The sequence below is a fragment of the Trachypithecus francoisi genome, unplaced genomic scaffold (assembly GCF_009764315.1).
Source record: "Trachypithecus francoisi isolate TF-2019V2 unplaced genomic scaffold, Tfra_2.0 Lachesis_group17, whole genome shotgun sequence".
Classification (NCBI taxonomy): domain Eukaryota; kingdom Metazoa; phylum Chordata; class Mammalia; order Primates; family Cercopithecidae; genus Trachypithecus; species Trachypithecus francoisi.
In genome coordinates this window covers 103,471,977-103,490,403 of record NW_022681462.1, presented here as the reverse complement: position 1 = coordinate 103,490,403, position 18,427 = coordinate 103,471,977, and the positions used below count along the sequence as shown (strand labels likewise).

The 18,427-nt window shown below is 39.5% G+C and overlaps 1 long non-coding RNA gene across 2 annotated transcripts in view; it reads right to left on the bottom strand.

The window, feature by feature from the left end:
- LOC117063046 overlaps positions 1-18,427 on the bottom strand; it is a 53,912-nt gene that overhangs the window by 10,197 nt on the left and 25,288 nt on the right. For both annotated transcript variants that reach the window (XR_004428694.1, XR_004428693.1), the window contains exons 2-3: positions 12,706-12,794; positions 4,602-4,670 (exon numbers count right to left, since the gene is read on the bottom strand). This is a non-coding gene — a long non-coding RNA (uncharacterized LOC117063046). The remainder of the gene's footprint in view (positions 1-4,601; positions 4,671-12,705; positions 12,795-18,427) is intronic.

Genomic DNA, 18,427 nt, shown 5'->3' with positions numbered 1-18,427 from the left:
CAGGCACCACACACCATAGTTAGCTAAAGGAATAGAAAGAGAAGTATTTTTTTACAAATGTATTTAGAAGGCACTCTCTCCTGCTGAATATTAGTGGCTGCTCTTCCATTGACACAGACAACATTACTGTTTTGCTCCCTCATCTCTGCTGTCCTCAGAGGCTAAAGCATTTGGTGCCTGAGCATCAGAGAAAACACAAACCATGCAGGAGCGGCAGCTGCAGCTGGAGACACACCGGCATTTCTCTGGGAAACCCTTTGAAGTAGGTGCTGCTTGCTCGAACCAAGCTCCCACAGCCTGCAGTTACCAAGAGTTTCTTTTAAAAGTAAATTCTCTTAATTCTCCTGCACACAGCCCAGTGAATCAGGCCCTGAGGATAATACAAAGTATTTTGTTTTCAAAACACCCAGCCTCCCTTCCTTCAGCCACATCCCCTCATACATGAAAGGCGCCAGGCTCAAGGCAGCAGGAATGCCCCAGGACATAGCTAATTCCAGAAATTCCAGCAAAATTCTACAATCCTGTATTTCCCCAACCTCTTCGCCTGGGAGACTGTCTTATTCATTTCAAATAAATAAAAAGGAAAGCCAATTTTTAAAAGTTCATTTTGAAAATAAACTTAAAAGCTCAGTCTTCTTATTCTAAGCCCTTATTAAAGACTACATGGCCCTATGTTAGAGAGATGGCTCCTGAGAGCCCTGGACTGTGAGAGAAAAGAACGGAACAATCAATGTTTGAACGGACCACACTGTCTCTGCCTCTTCAGGTTTGACTCATTTGGCCCATACAGTCCTATCTAATAAACAGCGCATATGGAGGAGAGAGCATCTGCTTGGGTTCCAGTGGCCACGGGTGCAAATCCTTTCCCACAACTCATAAGCTATAGGTTGGGGTCAATTAGATCAAGGACTTTAGAGTCTTTGGGTCACAGACTTCTAATTTGTTAAGTGGGAATAATAACTCCTTCCTCCGGGGTTGTGTGTAAGAATTCAATGAGAGAGTGTGTGTAACACTTGCGAATTAAATAGATAGTCACAGAAGATTAGAATCCTCCCACTTTATTAGCTGGGACTGATGGCCTTTGATAATAGACAAAGCAATCAATAGTGTAATTTCCTGTTTATCAGGGAAAATTTATGTGCACAGTGACCTAGAGAAGGATATAAGGCAGATGTATTATCATCAATAAAAAGAAACACTGATTTCCTAAGTGATGGAAGTCAGAAAGCCGATTAGTTACAAAGGCAGACCTTGAAAATACCTAAGAATGGGTTATGTGCCTGCAATTCTTCCTGCATAATGCACTGTCTCTTAAACCAACCCTAAAAGCACTTAGTGCTATATAAGGTAGACTGTAGGTGCTCCAAAAGGGCTGATTATTAATAATTAATGTTTGCCTAGGGTTCACATGCATTACCCTCTCAACAACTCTCGAAGAAGGCATGATTGCTGTAATTCCCTTGCTTTCCTACCCCGTGGCCATGATCTTCCACTCCCCGCCACTTTCGGTTAGTATCAGAAGCCGTGTTCTTCCAAGAGGGCTGGAAGTAACGCCAGCCACCAAGGTGAATCTTAATTAGCATCAATCTCTGTTGGTAATTCCACTCTCTTGCCTGTGGTTGTTTAAGAAATGAGCATATGGTACAATTCTGGTCAAAAGCAAACAAGAGAATATTTTTCTGACAGTGGAGGAGGAAGTGAGGGTCTGGAAACATTTTGCTGCTGCTGAAGGAAGCACACAAGAAGGAAACAGTCCTCTCTTCATGTCCTTTGTGTGTGGCTGTGGGAGAATTTATTACCAATTACAGCCATTTTGTAGCAATGACGGGACAAACTGGAGGGGAAAAAGCCCAAACATTGAGGATGGCAGAGTAGCAAGACAGGGAGAACTCTGAAAATGTTGTTATTCAGCCACTGAACTCACCCACCCCAGAATCAAATTGAGAATTTTAGTTATATAACGCAATATGTCACAACATTCTTACACTTTTAAGCCACTTCTAGTTTCTGCCTTGGTTAAAGCATTTCGCTTCTATCACCTATACTATTCAGCATTTATTCCACAAACATTAATTAAGACCAACTGTGTATCAGATATTGGAGCAGACATCATCTGATATGAAGTAGAAAAATAAATATGAAGTAGAATGTGATCCATATCCTAAAAAAATGCCTGTCGGCTTTTTGTTTCTTTGTTTGTTTATTTTATGGTGTAACTACTGTGTATCAGAGGACATTGCAATAGATTTTTGATGGGTTCCCTATCTCTAACTACCATCTCCAATTAGACTCCCAGGCCCCACTGCCCTTGATGAATTATCTTTCAACAATTTAGATTCGATCACATCACTCACCTGATTTAAAATTCAGTCTCAACGGTAGTGATTCTTAAATCACATGGAAACCTTGTTAACACACACCTTAGCGGACCCACCTCCCGACTCTGAGGTTCAGTAGATCTAGGGTCGAGTCTGAGAATGTGCATTTTGAGTATATTCACAAGTGCTGCTGCTGGTGTGGGAATCACGTTTGCAGACCACTGATCTATAGGATCCAGTCCATATCATTTGGAAAATATACTTGTCCCTGTGCTATTGGTCAAGGTTTTGCATCTTTTCAAATATTTATCCTTCTGACTAGAATATGTTTTCCCATCTTAGTCAAAATCTGAACTCTTTCTCTATCTAGGATATATTATTTAGTGTTGATATTCCCCCATATACATATATGCGTATTTGGCATTGATAGACACTTCTCTATATTTTCTCTGTATTTTCTTGTGACTTTTTACATGCTTTCCATTTTACGTACTTTCACATTAATGATATATTGCTGTTGGGAGTCCACAGCCTGAGTTTCTGGTAACAAAGAATCTGGCTTACTTACTAGGTTAAAATATGGACGTTTCTTTAGGATATGTAGCATATAGAATCTACTTTTTCAGGTTGGTATGTAGGCACAATATATGACACTCACTCCAGTTCTGTGTAAAAAGATTGGTGAATGTAACGTACGTGAGACAGCAGAGTGCCTTCACTTTAAATTCCATCTGAAGTTGTAAGTGAAATGATGAAACAAAATTTAATGATATATTTTTACATTCAAAATGGGCCACCAAATTGTTGACTCTAGAGTAAATCAAATCATTGACCAAAAACCAAAAGGATTTATACTAAGTGGTATTGCTTTTACTTAATCCATAATATGTTTCCTAGCAAAGAGTTTTTAGTTTTAAAGGTCACCTGAAAGAATTTCATTTTCTCATTTTGAATCAGTCATTTCACTTTATTATGCTGGCACTGTTTAATAAGAATGTAGAATTTCTTAACAAATAACATCATTTTTATTCACAGTTCTTTTTTTCTTCAAGATATTAAGAGTCTCTGAAAGCTAATGAAGTTGATGAATCCTATTAACATAAATTTCACGAGGTGTGGTGACTCATGCCTGTAATCCCAGCACTTTCGGAGGCCGAGGCGGGCGGATAATGAGGTTAGGAGTTCAAAACCAGCCTGGCCAATATGGTGAAACCCTGTCTCTACTAAAAATACCAAAATTAGCTGGGCATGGTGGTGCACACTTGTAATCCCAGCTACTTGGGACGCTGTGGCAGGAGAATCGCTTGAACCCGGGAGGTGGAGGTTGCAGTGAGCTGAGACTGCAACACTGCACTCCAGCCTGGATGACATAGTAAGACTCTGTCTCAAAAATAAATACATAAATAAAATCAAAATTTAAAAAATTAAAATTAAAATTAGAAAAATAAATGCATATGTTCATCTAAAATGTTATAATTAAATTACTTATTGATTTTAACTTCTGGGATAATATCATTATATAAACTTTTCTAATGTACAAAAGCTCCTATAATAAAGAATTAACACTGTGGCCCTTCCCTCCAAACAAAGAAAACAAAAGGAAAAGCAAACATAAAACAGCCAGTACAATTCCATTCCTAGTCCACTTTCTCTTCCTTGTGTTTCTCTTATTATTTGCTTCATTCTAGGGCTTCCCTCACCCATGTATTATAAAAAAGTTTAAACTCTCTGTGCCACAATTTTCTTATACAGTAAAAAAAGAAACAAACATATTTTATGTGATTATTCTGAAGATTAAATGATGCAATCAACTAAAGTCATGAACTTACGTTAGGCCACATTCAAAGCCGTTCTGGGTTGCATTCACCTGGTGGGCAATGGGTTTGGATAAGCTTGTCTTACAGTTTAAAGAAACACGGAATTAAAACCCATAGCAACAATAACATGAAAGGTGAGAGAAAGTGAAATAGGATTAAAGGCTCTGAGGTCCTAGCATTACTGGGCATGAAGCGTAAGAAGTAATATGTGTTAAATTGTAATAAGATAATGATTAATATTGTAATCTGTTAAGCAGCAACTAAACAGTAAAATAATTTATTTAAGGTCTGATCCTGCATATGAAGTCATTAGATTATATTAAGTTTGAAATCATGTTCTCAACATTGTTTATTATTATTATTTCAATAGGTACTTATACAGTCAAAGTACCTTGCTTGTTATTTTGATACGTACTTACACAAAGTATAGGCAGTCTTTCACATTGCTTGTTATTTTGATACATACCTGCACAAAGTATAGGCAGTCTTCACTTTCCATGATATTGAAATAACTTTACAATCTCTGGAAAACAATCTTAACAACAGATGATAATAATGAGAATTGTCCTTTGACCTTTAAAATTTTGTCTTACTATAAATTATAAACAAATAGGAGTATAAAAACATAGCAAACCTAATATTTGGTTTGTACACTATACTATAAAGAATGAGAACCATTAAAGGGTTTTATTTCTTTTTAAAAATGTATTAAGTAGTTTGAAAAATGCTGACTCTTCATCGTTGCATAGCATTTTAACTTTTATACTTTTAATATTGTGAAATATCTCCAAGAAGTCCTCTTTGAAAAATATACTGATTTAATTAACACATAAAAATTGTATGTGGGCATACTTCGCTGTATTGCAACTTGCTTTATTGCTCCTCACAGATAGTGTGCTTTTTACAAATTGAAAGTCTGTGACAATCCTGCATCTAGCAAGTTTATTGACACCATTTTTCCAACAGCATGTGCTCCCTTTGTGTCTCCGTGTCTTGTAATATTTCGAATTTTTTTATGATTGTTAAGTCTGTTGTAGTGATCTGTGATCAGTGGTCTTTGATATTACTACTATAATTGTTTAGGGTCATCATGAACCATGCCCACATAAAACAGAAAACTTAATTCATAGATGTTGTGTGTGTTCTGACTGCTGTATTCACTGACTGTTCTCCAGCTGATACGATTTGGCTTTGTGTCCCCACCCAAATCTCATGTTGAGTTGTAATCCCCAGCGTTGGAGGAGGGACCTGGTGGGAGGTGATTGGATCATGGGGGCGGATTTTCCCCTTGATATTCTTTTTTTTTTTTTTTTTTTTTTGAGACGGAGTCTCACGCTGTCTCCCAGGCTGGAGTGCAGTGGCCGGATCTTGGCTCTCACTGCAAGCTCCGCCTCCCGGGTTCCCGCCATTCTCCTGCCTCAGTCTCCCGAGTAGCTGGGACTACAGGCGCCGCCACCTCGCCTGGCTAGTTTTTTGTATATTTTTAGTAGAGACGGGGTTTCACCGTGTTAGCCAGGATGGCCTCGATCTTCTGACCTCGTGATCCGCCCGCCTCGGCCTCCCAAAGTGCTGGGATTACAGGCTTGAGCCACCGCGCCCTGCCGTTCCCCTTGATATTCTTATAATAATGAGTGAGTTCTCAGGAGATCTGAATGTTTAAAAGTATGTAGCACTTCTGTCTTCACATTCTCTTCTGCTCTGCCATGTGAAGACATGCCTGCTTCCCGTTTGTCTTCCACCATGATTGTAAGTTGCCTGAGGCCTCCCTAGCCATGCTTCCTGTACAGCCTGCAGAACAGTGAGCCATTTAAAACCCTTTTCTTTATAAATTACCCAGTCTCAGGTATTTTTTTACAGCAGTGTGAGAACAGAAAAATACATCATCTCTCTCCCTTTCCTCAGGCCTCCCTATCCCTGAAGCACAACAATATTGAAAGCAGGCCAATTAATAACCCTAAAATGGACTCTGAGTGTAGAAATGAAAGGAAGAGTTGCATGCCTCTTGCTTTAAATCAAAAGCTAGAAGTGGGTAAGTTTGTTGAGGAAGGCATGTAGAAAGCTGAGATGTGATGAAAGCTAGGTTTCTTGTGCCAAATAGCCCAGTTGCAAATGCAAAGGAAAAGTTTTTGAAGGAAATTTAAAGTGGTATTTCAGTGAACACACAAAAAACACAAAAGCAAAGCAGTCTTATTGCTGACCTGGAGAAGTGTAATAGTCTGGACAGAAAATCAAAGCAGCCACCTCATTCCCTTGAGCACGGCCCTAACTCTCTCCAATTCTATGAAGACTGAGAGGCGTAAAGCTGCAGAAAAAAGTTTGAAGCTAGCAGAGATTTGTTCATGAGATTTAAGAAGTCATCTCTATAAAAGAAACATGCAAGGTGAAGCAGTAAGTGCTGATGGAGAAGCTGTAGGAAATTATCCAGAAGATCTGCCTAAGACCAACAATGAATGTGGCTATGGTATACGACAGATTTTCAATGTAGATGAAACAGCTTTCTATTGAAATAAGACGCAACATCAGAATTCATAGCTAGAGAGGAGAAGCAAATGTCTGGCTTCAAAGCTTCAAGTAGCAGGCTTACTCTCTTATTATTAGCTAATGCAGGCTAGTGACTTCAAGTTGAAGCCAATGCTCATTTATCATTCTGAAATTGCTAGAACCCTTAAGAATTATGATACTTCTAGTCTTCCTGTTCTCTAAAGTGGAGAAACAAAGACTAGATAATAACACATGTGTTTACAGCATGCTTTACTGAATGTTTTAAGCCCACTTTTGGGACCTACTGCTCAGAAAAAAAAATCTTTTTGAAATATTACTGCTCATTGGCAATGCACCTGGTCACCCAAGAGTTCTGATGGAGATGTGTGAGGAGATCTTGTTTTCACACCTGCTAACACAACTTCCATTATGCAGCTCATCAATCAAGGAGGAATTTCAACTTTCAAGTCTTATTATAAAAGAAATCCCTTTTGTAAGACTGTAACTGCCATAGATTAGTGATCCCTCTGATGGATCTTGGCAAAGACAATTGAAAACCTTCTTGAATGGATTCAATATTCTAGAGGTCATTAAACAGATTTGTCATTCATATGGGAGGAAGTCAAGATATTAACTTCCATTAACTCCACTAACAGGAGTTTGGAAGAAGTTGATTCCAACCATTATGGATGACTTTGAGGAGTTCAAGACTTCACTGGAGGAGGGAGCTTCATATTTGATAGCTAGAGAATTAGAATCAGAAGTAGAGTCTAAAGATGTGACTGAATTGCTGCAATCTCGTGATAAAATGTGAATGGATAAGGATGTATTTCTTATGGATGAGCAAAGAGTTTCTTGAAACCTACTTCTGGTGAAGATGCTGTGAATATCATTGAAATGACAATGAAGGATTTAAAATATGACATAGACTTTGCTGATAAAGCAGGGTTTAAGAGGTCCAACTCCAACTTTGAAAGAAGTTCTATTGTGGTAAAAGGTTGTCAAACAGCATTGTGTGCTACAGAGAAGTCCTTCATAAAAGGAAGAGCCAACCGATGCAGCAAACTTCATTGTTGTCTTATTTTTAGAAATTCTCACAGCCATTTCAAACTTTAGCCACCACCACCATCAATCAGTCAGCAACCATCAACATCAAAGCAAGACTCTCTACCAGCAACTTGATTATGATTCACTGAAGGCTCAGAAGACCATAGAATATTTTTAACAGTAAATTATTTTCTAATTAAGATATGTACCTTGTTTTTAACAACATAATGCTATCTCATGCTTAATAGAGGACATATTAATATAGTATACTTAATAGAGTATAATGTAAACATAACTTTTATATGTATTGGGAAATAAAAAAAAATGTGTGACTTTCTATATTGAGATATCTGCTTTATTGCTGTGGTCTGGAATTGAACCTACAATATCTCAACATAGAATGGCTAAAATTAGCTAATTAACATATGCATTACCTCATATACTTACTATTTTTTGTGAGAATACTTAAAATTTACATTTATTTTCAAGAATATGATATATTGTTATTGATTCTAGTCTTTATGTTGTATAATATTTATCTCTTGAACTTATTCCTTCTGACAAACTGAGATTTTATATCCTTTGCCAGTCGGTCCCCATGGGAGCCTCTCTGTGGACAGAGTGGAGGTATCAGGGGATGGAGCATCCTCGCAGGGGATGGAGCACCCTCACAGGGGATGGAGCACCCTCACAGGGGACGGAGCACCCTCGCAGGGGATGGAGCACCCTCACAGGGGATGGAGCACCCTCACAGGGGATGGAGCATCTGCATAGGAGATGGAGCACCCTTGCAGGGGATGGAGCACCCTCACAGGGGATGGAGCACCCTCGCAGGGGATGGAGCACCCTCACAGGGGACAAAGCACCCTCGCAGGGGATGGAGCACCCTCGCAGGGGATGGAGCACCCTCACAGGGGACAGAGCACCCTCACACGGGATGGAGCACCCTCGCAGGGGACGGAGCACCCTCGCAGGGGATGGAGCATCTGCACAGGAGATGGAGCACCCTCACAGGGGATGGAGCACCCTCACAGGGGATGGAGCATCCTCACAGGAGATGGAGCACCCTCGCAGGGGATGGAGAACCCTCGCAGGGGATAGAGCATCCTCACAGGGAATGGAGGACCCTTGCAGGGGTTGGAGCACCCTTGCAGGGGATGGAGCACCCTCGCAGGGCATAGAGCACACAGGCGGGGATGGAGCACCCTTGCAAGGGTTGGAGCACCCTCACAGGAGATGGAGGACCCTCACAGGGCATGGAACACCCTCGCAGGGGATGGAGCACGCTCACAGGGAAGAACCCAGAGTCAAGGTGTGAGGAAGCCAAAGACCAGATGATAAGTAGGGGAGGAGGATCCAGGGATAAGCAGAGACAACCTGAGAAGGGAGGCAGGTGGATTCCCCAGATCCTCCAGTGTGTTCATGAAGAACAAGAGACAACCCCCTCGTAGCAAAATCAAAGGCCAGGGTTGCCTGAGCAACATGCCCACATCTGCCCGCCGGGCCCGGCCACTCCGCTCACAGACAGCATCCTGTTACTTGCTTCTCTTCATACACCAAGCCCCATTATTTGTGAAAACTTGAGTATGTCTTTGTATTTCTAAGCTAAGCCAGACAATGTAATCCAGATTTATCAGTCAAAATCATCACAAAAAATAAAGTCTATGAATGGGGAAATTATGAGTCTTCTGTTTCATCCAGTATCTAGAATGGTCTTAAAAGAAAACAGCCATTATAATGTAACTAAAATAAATGCACCTGTGTAGTACCTTGCTTCTGGACAGGAGACATGATCAAAAATAACAAATTTCTACAGGGAAGTGCATGGCTAATTTTGAGGAATGGCAACAGAGCTAGTAATGGTGAAATGAGGCGGATGTCAGACAGGTGGTAAAAATGACAGCATGTGGGATTTGGAACTGACCCTGGTTAGACACTGGTATATATTTTAAAGAAATAGTCCAGAAATTAATAGGAAGATGTATGCACAATAATGCATATTCTAATGTTATAAATACCGTCTCCATGCTGGAAATGAAGAGCTAAAATAGCTGTAATAATAATAACTCACACCCGTGAGCTATGAGGTCAGTTAGATATTTTCTAAGCACATTAAAGGCATGATGCATCTTGTTCTCGTATCAACTCCGTGAGGTAAATAGATTCATTATTTCTATTTTATAGATTAACAAATTAGGCAAAAAATGTTTAACTAGTTACTTGAAGTCCACAGCTGTATTAACCAGGTTTCTCCAGTAAAAAAGAATAGATGATAGATGGGTAGATAGGTAGATAGACAGATAGATGATAGATAGATAGATAATGCTTCCGTGGGTTTGTGTGTATAGAGAGAAAAGAAAGTGACAGACAAAGAGAAAGGCAGAGACAGACAGACAGTGAGACACAGACATAAAGATTTATTTTAAGAAGTTGGCTCACATGATTGTGGGTGCTGGCAACCCCAAAGTGGGCAGAGCAGACCCGCAGGATGGAGCCCCCAAGGCAGTATCCCCTCTTACCTGGGCAGACAGTCTATTTCTCGCAAGGCCTTTAGCTCATTGGCTGAGGCTCACTGACATTAAGGAGGGTCGTCTGCTTTACTCGTAGTCTACTCGTTGAAAATATTAACTGCATCTAAGACATACCTTCACAACAACATTTAGTCTGGAATTTTACCAAAAAACTGGACACCATAATCCAGCCAAGGTGACACATATTAAATTTAACCATCGCAATAGCCAGGAAGTGTTGTCTTCAGAATACAGGTCAGCAGACTCAGAGGCTGTGAGCTGTCACCACGTGGTCCTGCCTCCCAGAACATGCGTCAGCAGGGCAGCTCGCTGAATGTAGCTGATCCCAAGTAAGCAATACTTTGCCTCCTCACAGAATTATGCATAATATTTAACTACATGGAAAAAAAACTTTAAGAAAAATGTTAAATAAAAATACCAGGAATGAAATTAATTTTTAAAATCTCAAAATTATTAAGCCATCTATAATTTATAAAAATTCTAGTCCAAGTGTGGTGACTCGGGTCTGCAATCCCAGCACTTTGGAAGGCCAAGGTAGGCAGAGCACTTGAGGCCAGGAGTTCAGGACAGCCTAGGCAATGTAGTGAAAATCCGTTTCTACAGAAAATACAAAAATTAACTGGGCATGGTGACATGCACCTATAGTTTCACCTACTCGTGAGGCTGAGGTGGAAAGATAGCTTGAGTCTGAGACATCAAGGCTGCAGTGATCCAAGATCATGCCACTGCATTCCAGCCTGGGCACCAGAGCAAGATTTCATCTCAAAAACAAAGCATCTATCTATCTATCTACCTATCTATCTATCTATCTATCTATCTATCTAATTTCTAGAAGAAACCACCTAATGTACAGGTTGGAACCTGTACATAATCCAAAATGCTTGGGACCAGTTGTGCAGTTCAGATTTTTTAAGATTTGTGAATATTTGCATCATACCAGTTAAGCATCCCAAATCTGAACATCTAAAATCTGAAAGACTTCAGTGAGCAGCATCTCCTTTAAAGGGTCGTATTTAGGCTCAAAAAGTGTTGAGTTTTAGAGCATTTCAGATTTTGGCTTTTCGACTCTGGGATGCTCAATTTGTGCTAACAGTGACTAGATAGAATAAAATGTTGAGAGTATAGATTTTGCTTTTATTTTCCCAATTTTATGTGCAAGTATATATGACTTGTATTATCAAATTAGACACACACATGAGTTATGCATGCACAGACACACACAGATGTACATTCACACACAAAGACTACTTCTTCTTGTTATTTGGGGTTTTAAACTTTTATTTTGAGGCCGGACATGGTGGCTCAGACCTGTAATCCCAGCACATTGGGAGGTTGAGGCAGGTGGATCACTGGAGGTCAGGAGTTCAAGACAAGCCCGACCAACATGGTGAAACCTTGTCTCTACTAAAAATATAAAAATTAGCCAAGTGTGGCAGTGCATGCGTTTAATTCCAGCTACTTGGGAGGCTGAAGCAAGAGAATCACTTGAACCTGGGAGAAAGAGGTTGCAGTAAGCCAAGATTTCATTACTGCGTTCCAGCCTGGGCGACAAGAGCAAAAGCCATCTCAAAACAAACAAACAAACAAACAAAAAACTTTTGTTTTGATATAATTTCAAACTTACAGAAAAGGTACAAGAATAGAACAAGGAACTCCTAAACATGTTTTATGCATATTCACCAATGTTCGATATTTGTTTTCATTAGTTTCCATCTCCTCTCTATCTCATTATATATATCTATATATCTATGCACATAAACACATATGCACACATACAGATGCATGTATATACACACACACAGAGCTACACGTTATGTACATTGTATTTCTGAACTGTTCGAGGCTAACTTTAAGCCACTCTCACCCTGCGTCTCTAATTCCCTCTTATAACACAGTGTGTATTTTCTAACAAGGGTTTTCCTCCTCATTCATAACCACAACTTTATCACAAAAACCAGGAATTTAATATTAATGCAATAATAGGATACAATCTGTAGTCTGTCTTTAAATGTCATCAATTTTCCCAGCACTGTCCTTTTAACATCTTTTTCCTGGTCCAGGGTTCACCGGCTCTTCCTTCTTATTTCCTCCTTAATCTAAAGCCGCTCCTGCAGAGACGTTTTCAGGTAAACACAGCAGCATGTGTGCATCACGAGAACCCCTTCCAAGAGACCACCCGCAGAAATCATAGCTGTGTCCTGATGACGCTGCTTTGTATTTTTAAGTTTCTGGAATTTTTCCTTGAAATGTCAGTTGCAGTCATCTTATTAGCTACATATGATGATCCTTTATCATGGCTTTGAAAATCCACCCCATGTTCTTCAGCTGGCTGTCATCAGAAACCTTCTCAGCAGAATTTGTTTGATGACTGTCACTATTTTCAGAAATTACGACCACACTCAATGGTGAAAATAATTTTAATATGTGACCTCCTTAAAAAGCAAAAATCATGCATTCTAATTAGACATACAGAAGAGGAGAAAACTATTCCCCAAATCAGACCAGACGTACCTTCCTAGGAGACAATTCCGGAGGTGATTCCTTCCCGTACTGAGCTATGACAGCCTGCAACTCTGTTTTTAACAGTCTCACGTGAATCTCTGTAGAAGAGATTACAGAAAATGTAACAACCAAACTATAGAAACTTAAGAATTATCAGAAAAATAATCTAAGACTAATTCTTATAATTTCAAATAATATTCAAAGTGCTACTAACTTTATCTAAAACTTTTCCAGTAATCCATAAATTACACTTATTTTTTTTTAACTTTTAGAGATTATTTTCCTGTCTTTATTTTCTTTTGCTTTATCTTCTTATTTATTGTCAACTAATGTTCTCTTGTGTGAAGTGTTATGATGCTTTGTAAGATAACAAAATGATTTTGCACCAAAATATCCTATAGATAAATTATTAAATTAATTACATTACAAGAGACAACTCTGATTTTGCAGTTGGCTCATTGAATGCATTCAATATTTCTTGAGTGTTCACATCTGCACTGGGTACTCTTGGCTGGTTGCAGACATTGTTCTGAACGACTCTCCCGGCATACACTATCTAGTTGTCCCATGACATGAGGCTTTTCTAAATACCTGAACATATCTACAGCATGTTATACAAATAAATATGATGTTGGAGTAACAGTTTCCTGTGACTTTACCAGGAAATACTTGTGCCTATATTCTTTGTGTATCGTGTAGGTTAGAATCCTCCTAATTTTCCAGACACAGAAAAAATAATTTAAGCCATATGTTCGACAAATGTTTTCTGGACTCCTAATCCATGACCCTAGTCTACATTTTGTTGCTTCTGCAAACTGTCCAGGGGATATGACAGGTGATGGCAAAACATGTGAAAAATAGGACGAGTGCTTGGCAAATCCAAGAACAAATCCGAGGAGGTAAAGAAATGCAAACTCCGGGCATGGTACAGCTGCCATTTGTTTTCCCTCTGTCAAGTTAGTGGTTCCAGAAGTCATTTCAAACCAATAAACTTTTTGGCATGTTGCAAATAAATTTGCTTTTATCTACCACAGTGGTCATTCATGGTCTATTATTCCTTTCAGTAACAGTACATCATCTTTTCTAGATTGAATCAATCCAGCATGACCTAAAAGGTGTTCTTTCTTCTTCATGCTTATCTGTTATTCTGATGAGGACAACAAAAGACCCAGTGTTTCCGCCAGCAGAGAGCAATGCTTACAGTGTGGAGGAAGAAAAGACTTGCCCCTCTTCTTCTTTCTCCTCCTCTTTTTTTTTTATCCTTTGTTTCTTCCTTATTTTAGCTCTCACTTCCTCTCTCCCTTTTTGTCTTTTTCCTCTTCTTGTAGAAAGATCTGGCACATGCCAAGTGCTTATTTGATATTTTTGATTATAAATTTCAAGCAAGGTCAATTGAAATGATTTTGAGAGCTTTTTTTTCAACAATGTTCAGCTGTTTGTTGTAAGAAGATAATTAAGTGGACTCTGCATTGGAAGGTGAATACAATAATCAAATGAGTAAGGACGTTAAAAATGCTTTCACAGGAGTGGTTTATGTCCAAACCATGAGCTCTCAACTTGGGGCAAGAAGACAATGCAAATGTAAAGACGGCAAAAAGTGAGAGAATGAGTGGTTTGGAGACTGATGAATAGCTGGAGAAACCCAGCTGGAAGAGCAGGAAATGAGACTGAGAAGGCAGGATTCTTCTCTTATTTAATTTTTTTTAAGTTCAGGAGTACATGGGCAGGTTTGTTCCATAGGTAAACGTATGCCATGATGGCTTGCTGCACAGGTCATCTCGTCACCAAGGTATTAAGCCCAGTGTCCATTAGCGGTTCTTCCTGCTGTTCCGCCTCCTCCCCTCTCCAACAGGCCCCAGTGTGTATTTTTCCCCATCATGTGTCTATGTGTTCTCATTGACAATGCAGGATTCTTCAAGTGAACATTTAGAAATGGCCCAGCTACTGGTCACTCTCAACACTACTGAAAGTGGGTGGCTGAGGTTGAATAGAGGTTGACTATGAGAACACCAAGAACCACAGAAGCTTTGGTGTTGAGTGATTCATGATATAAATACAGAAGTCACCAAGTGAATTTGATTTAGTCTGCGTCCCATATGGTTGCAGTTTGTCCATTACATAAAGCTGCCAGGACTTTCCAGCTTATCAAGTGCTACACTTGCTTCCTACCCACAGGAAGAAGCTCCATCTTCTAAACCTCCTGACCATAGAGGTGTTCTTATTTGCACACAGTTGATGTATGGGTGAGTGATTTTTGTTTGCCTGGTCATGTTTAAGTTTTATACACTTGTCCTTTGCACAAATGTTCAAAAGAACATTATGTGCAAAATCAGAAACATGGCTAAATTCATGCATGCCCTTCCAGTCATAAAGTTGTGTATTTCACATTAGCAAATCAAATTCATGATTGCAATGCTGTTTTTAGTCTGTTGTATTTAGATACACCTTGCCATTTTTTAAATCATTTTTTGAAAGATTTTATTTTTAGAGCAGTTTCTGGCTCATAAGAAAATTGGGTAGGTAGTACAGAGTTTCCATATGCTCTGATATACTTTGTCTGTGTCCCTACCCAAATCTCATCTTGAGCTGTGGCTCTCACAATTCCCACATCCCTTGGGAGGGACCTGTTTGGGAGGTGATTGAATCATGCGGGTGGATCTTTCCCATGCTGTTCTCGTGATAGTGAGTATGTCTCATGAGATCTGATGGTTTTATAAAGGGGAGTTTCCCTGCACACGCTCTCCCTTGCTTGATGATAAGATGCCCCTTGCACTTCTGCCATGATTGTGAGGCCTCCTCAGCCATGTGAAACTGTGAGTTAATTAAACCTTTTTTCCTTAATGAATAACCCAGTCTCAAGTATGTCTTTATCGACAGAGTGAGAACAGACTAATAAATGCTCCCTGAATACTCAAAACCTAAACAAACTCTCCCCCACTATCAACATCCTGCGGTACATCTGTTACAATGGCTAAGCCAATATTGATATCTTATTGTTCACTACAGTCCATAGTTTACATTAGAGTTCATTCTTGGTGTTGTACATCCTATGGATTTTGGAAAATATATAATGTCATGTATCCATCGTTATAATACTATGCAGAATAGTTTCACTGCCCTAAAAATCCTCTATGTTCTACCTACTCATTACTGCTTCACTAATTATATTATGACATAAAGAAAATAGCAAATGTTTATTGAGAGAGCAAAAAAAGTCTTACATTCAAAGTGCCGAGTACTTTCACAATAGGACCTCACTTTCTTTGTGGCAGACATGGAGCTGTTCCACCATTCCTCTCAGATCCCCCATCAAAGATGCACCTTCCCAGCTGTCTGCTCCATCAGGCTTGGCCTCAGCTGACAAGAGCATCCTCACACAATAACATGCAGTTCTCAGGGGCCACTCGCATCCAATGACTGGTTGCAGAATTCCATAATGGTCAAAACTGTTCGGGACAACTGTGGCAAATAATTTCCACTCCAGAAACTCCATGGGAGGTTAGCTAATGTTTTGTCTTGTTCGAAGGGACATTTAACTTATCTCTCTGCTCAGTCTTGCCTTCTCTGCCCAGTGATAACTCCAATAAAAATCCAAAACACCAATATCCCCCTCAAAGTCGGCTTCTAGAGGGTCCAACCTGTGATATATCTCAAGGCAGAAAAAATTTTGTCTTACTTTTCAGAACTAGTACAAGAAAAAAACAGGTTTCAGAAAATTCAAATCAAAGATCGAGATACCCGCATTAGTGGAAGCAGGAATCTGAGCTTCTTAAAACATTTTCTAAGGAAGCCTACCTAGAGATCTCAGAGGTGAAGAGTCATCACCAACAGGTGATCTTACAACTCTCTTGCTTCTGCAGGAATTAATAGAGCTTGGGAATGCTACAGAAGGTGAAAGAGAAAAGAAAAGGAGCAATGAAGGAGGGTGAAGATTATGCTCATGGCCACACTGAGCCCCAAACACTGAAAAGCTGATCTGCGCTCGTCTTCTTGTGTGTCCCATAACTTTTACATTCTTGAGTTTTCAAAATATTCCATGAGAAGAAACGGCAGCACATTCAATATCTGAATTCTTGCTGTTTATTATTTATTTCTCTTTCAGCGGTAGGGTCTCACTCGGTCTATTATTTATTTCTCTTTCAGCGGTAGGGTCTCACTCGGTCACCCAGACTGAAGTGCAATGGCATGATCATAGCTCATTGCAGCCTGGAACTCCTGGATTTCAATGATATTCTAGCCTTAGCCTTCCAAGCAGCTGGGATTATGAGCATGTGTCACCATGCATCAGGAACTGAATTATTGCTATTTCTAAGACTGATAACTAATCCAAGAAAGAAAAAAAAGGTTGTTTTCTAGATTAAAAGTATTGTGTCCAAGGACTTGGAATACAATGATTTATAACTGACTGGTACTTACCAGAAAGAGACATTGAATATACAGTTAGTGAGGAAAAGCAAATCAGCCAGCATGGTACATCCTGTGGTTTTCTGCCATGTGACTTACCAAAGGTGACCATGCCAGGGCCATAAATTCAAGCAGGCTTTCTGTGCAGGTACCACAGGCAACGGTGAGTTTTAGGGAGTATTTCAGGATCCAGGTAATTCACAGCAACACCTGCTTTAATTATCATGGTTAAAAACCTACTGCTGAGATTTAAGGATGTGTAGATTCCAGAAGAGCATCATTAGGCTAGCACTGTTTCATTGAAATAAGTAATACAGATCCATGAATTGTCACATGAGTGGTAAATATGCAAAGTCAAGAGCCATTTGTATGTTCACAAGACTTTATAGTCTGCAAAACAGTTGCAATGATAATAGTTTAAGCCCAGGTGAGAACAAAAGCCTATAAAAATAGACCACATAGACTGGCCTGTTAGATGGGCACGTGCCCAAATAAATGACTTACATCACACCAAGCTATTCAACCTGAAAATCCAAATTCCAGAATTACCGGGCTTTGAAAAGTTAAAGCATTTTCAATATTCCAGGATTCCCTATTGAAAAATGCAAGTATTCCTCAATGAATCAAGACCCTAAGTCACTATATTCACTTGTATGGATAGCGTATCACTGTGGAATATACTGAAGCCATGCACATGTGTGTGTACACAAACATAGAGCAATTCAGTAAATAAGACAGAAAGAAAATGCTCCAGAATTGGGAAAAATTCAACACCCATTGAACAATGTTGCCGGAAATGTAGGTCACGAAGACTCGGTATCAGGAACTTGGAATTTACATCAGGAACATGATCAGATAAAGGTTGGTACTTGAGATGCAAAACGATGCAAGTGGATAGAAGCAGAAGAGCAAGGGGAAATCCAGGCAGAGGCACAAACAACACGTGGAATGGCTCATGGTCACAATAAGGATTTTTACTTCCTTAGATGTTGCAAATATGTTGGTAAATCTATAAAGAATGATTAGCAAAAGTTGCAAATTATTCCCATGGGCTCATCTCAACCACGGGACGTGCAGTGAATACTAATAGTGTGCTAGTCCAGCCAGCCTGCTCTTAGTGCCCCTCTTACAAAAAGGAACACAGCAAAGATGAATGTAATTCTGGTCCATGGTTAATTGGCAAGAAGCTCTGATCATTTTCCTAGTATGAGGTGTTTATCATTTTTGTGTTTCAGTAAATGTCAAAGAAAAAGAGCTCAACTTCATGTATGTACAAACTATATTTATACCATATACACACTACGTATATATATACAGAGCTAGTGTA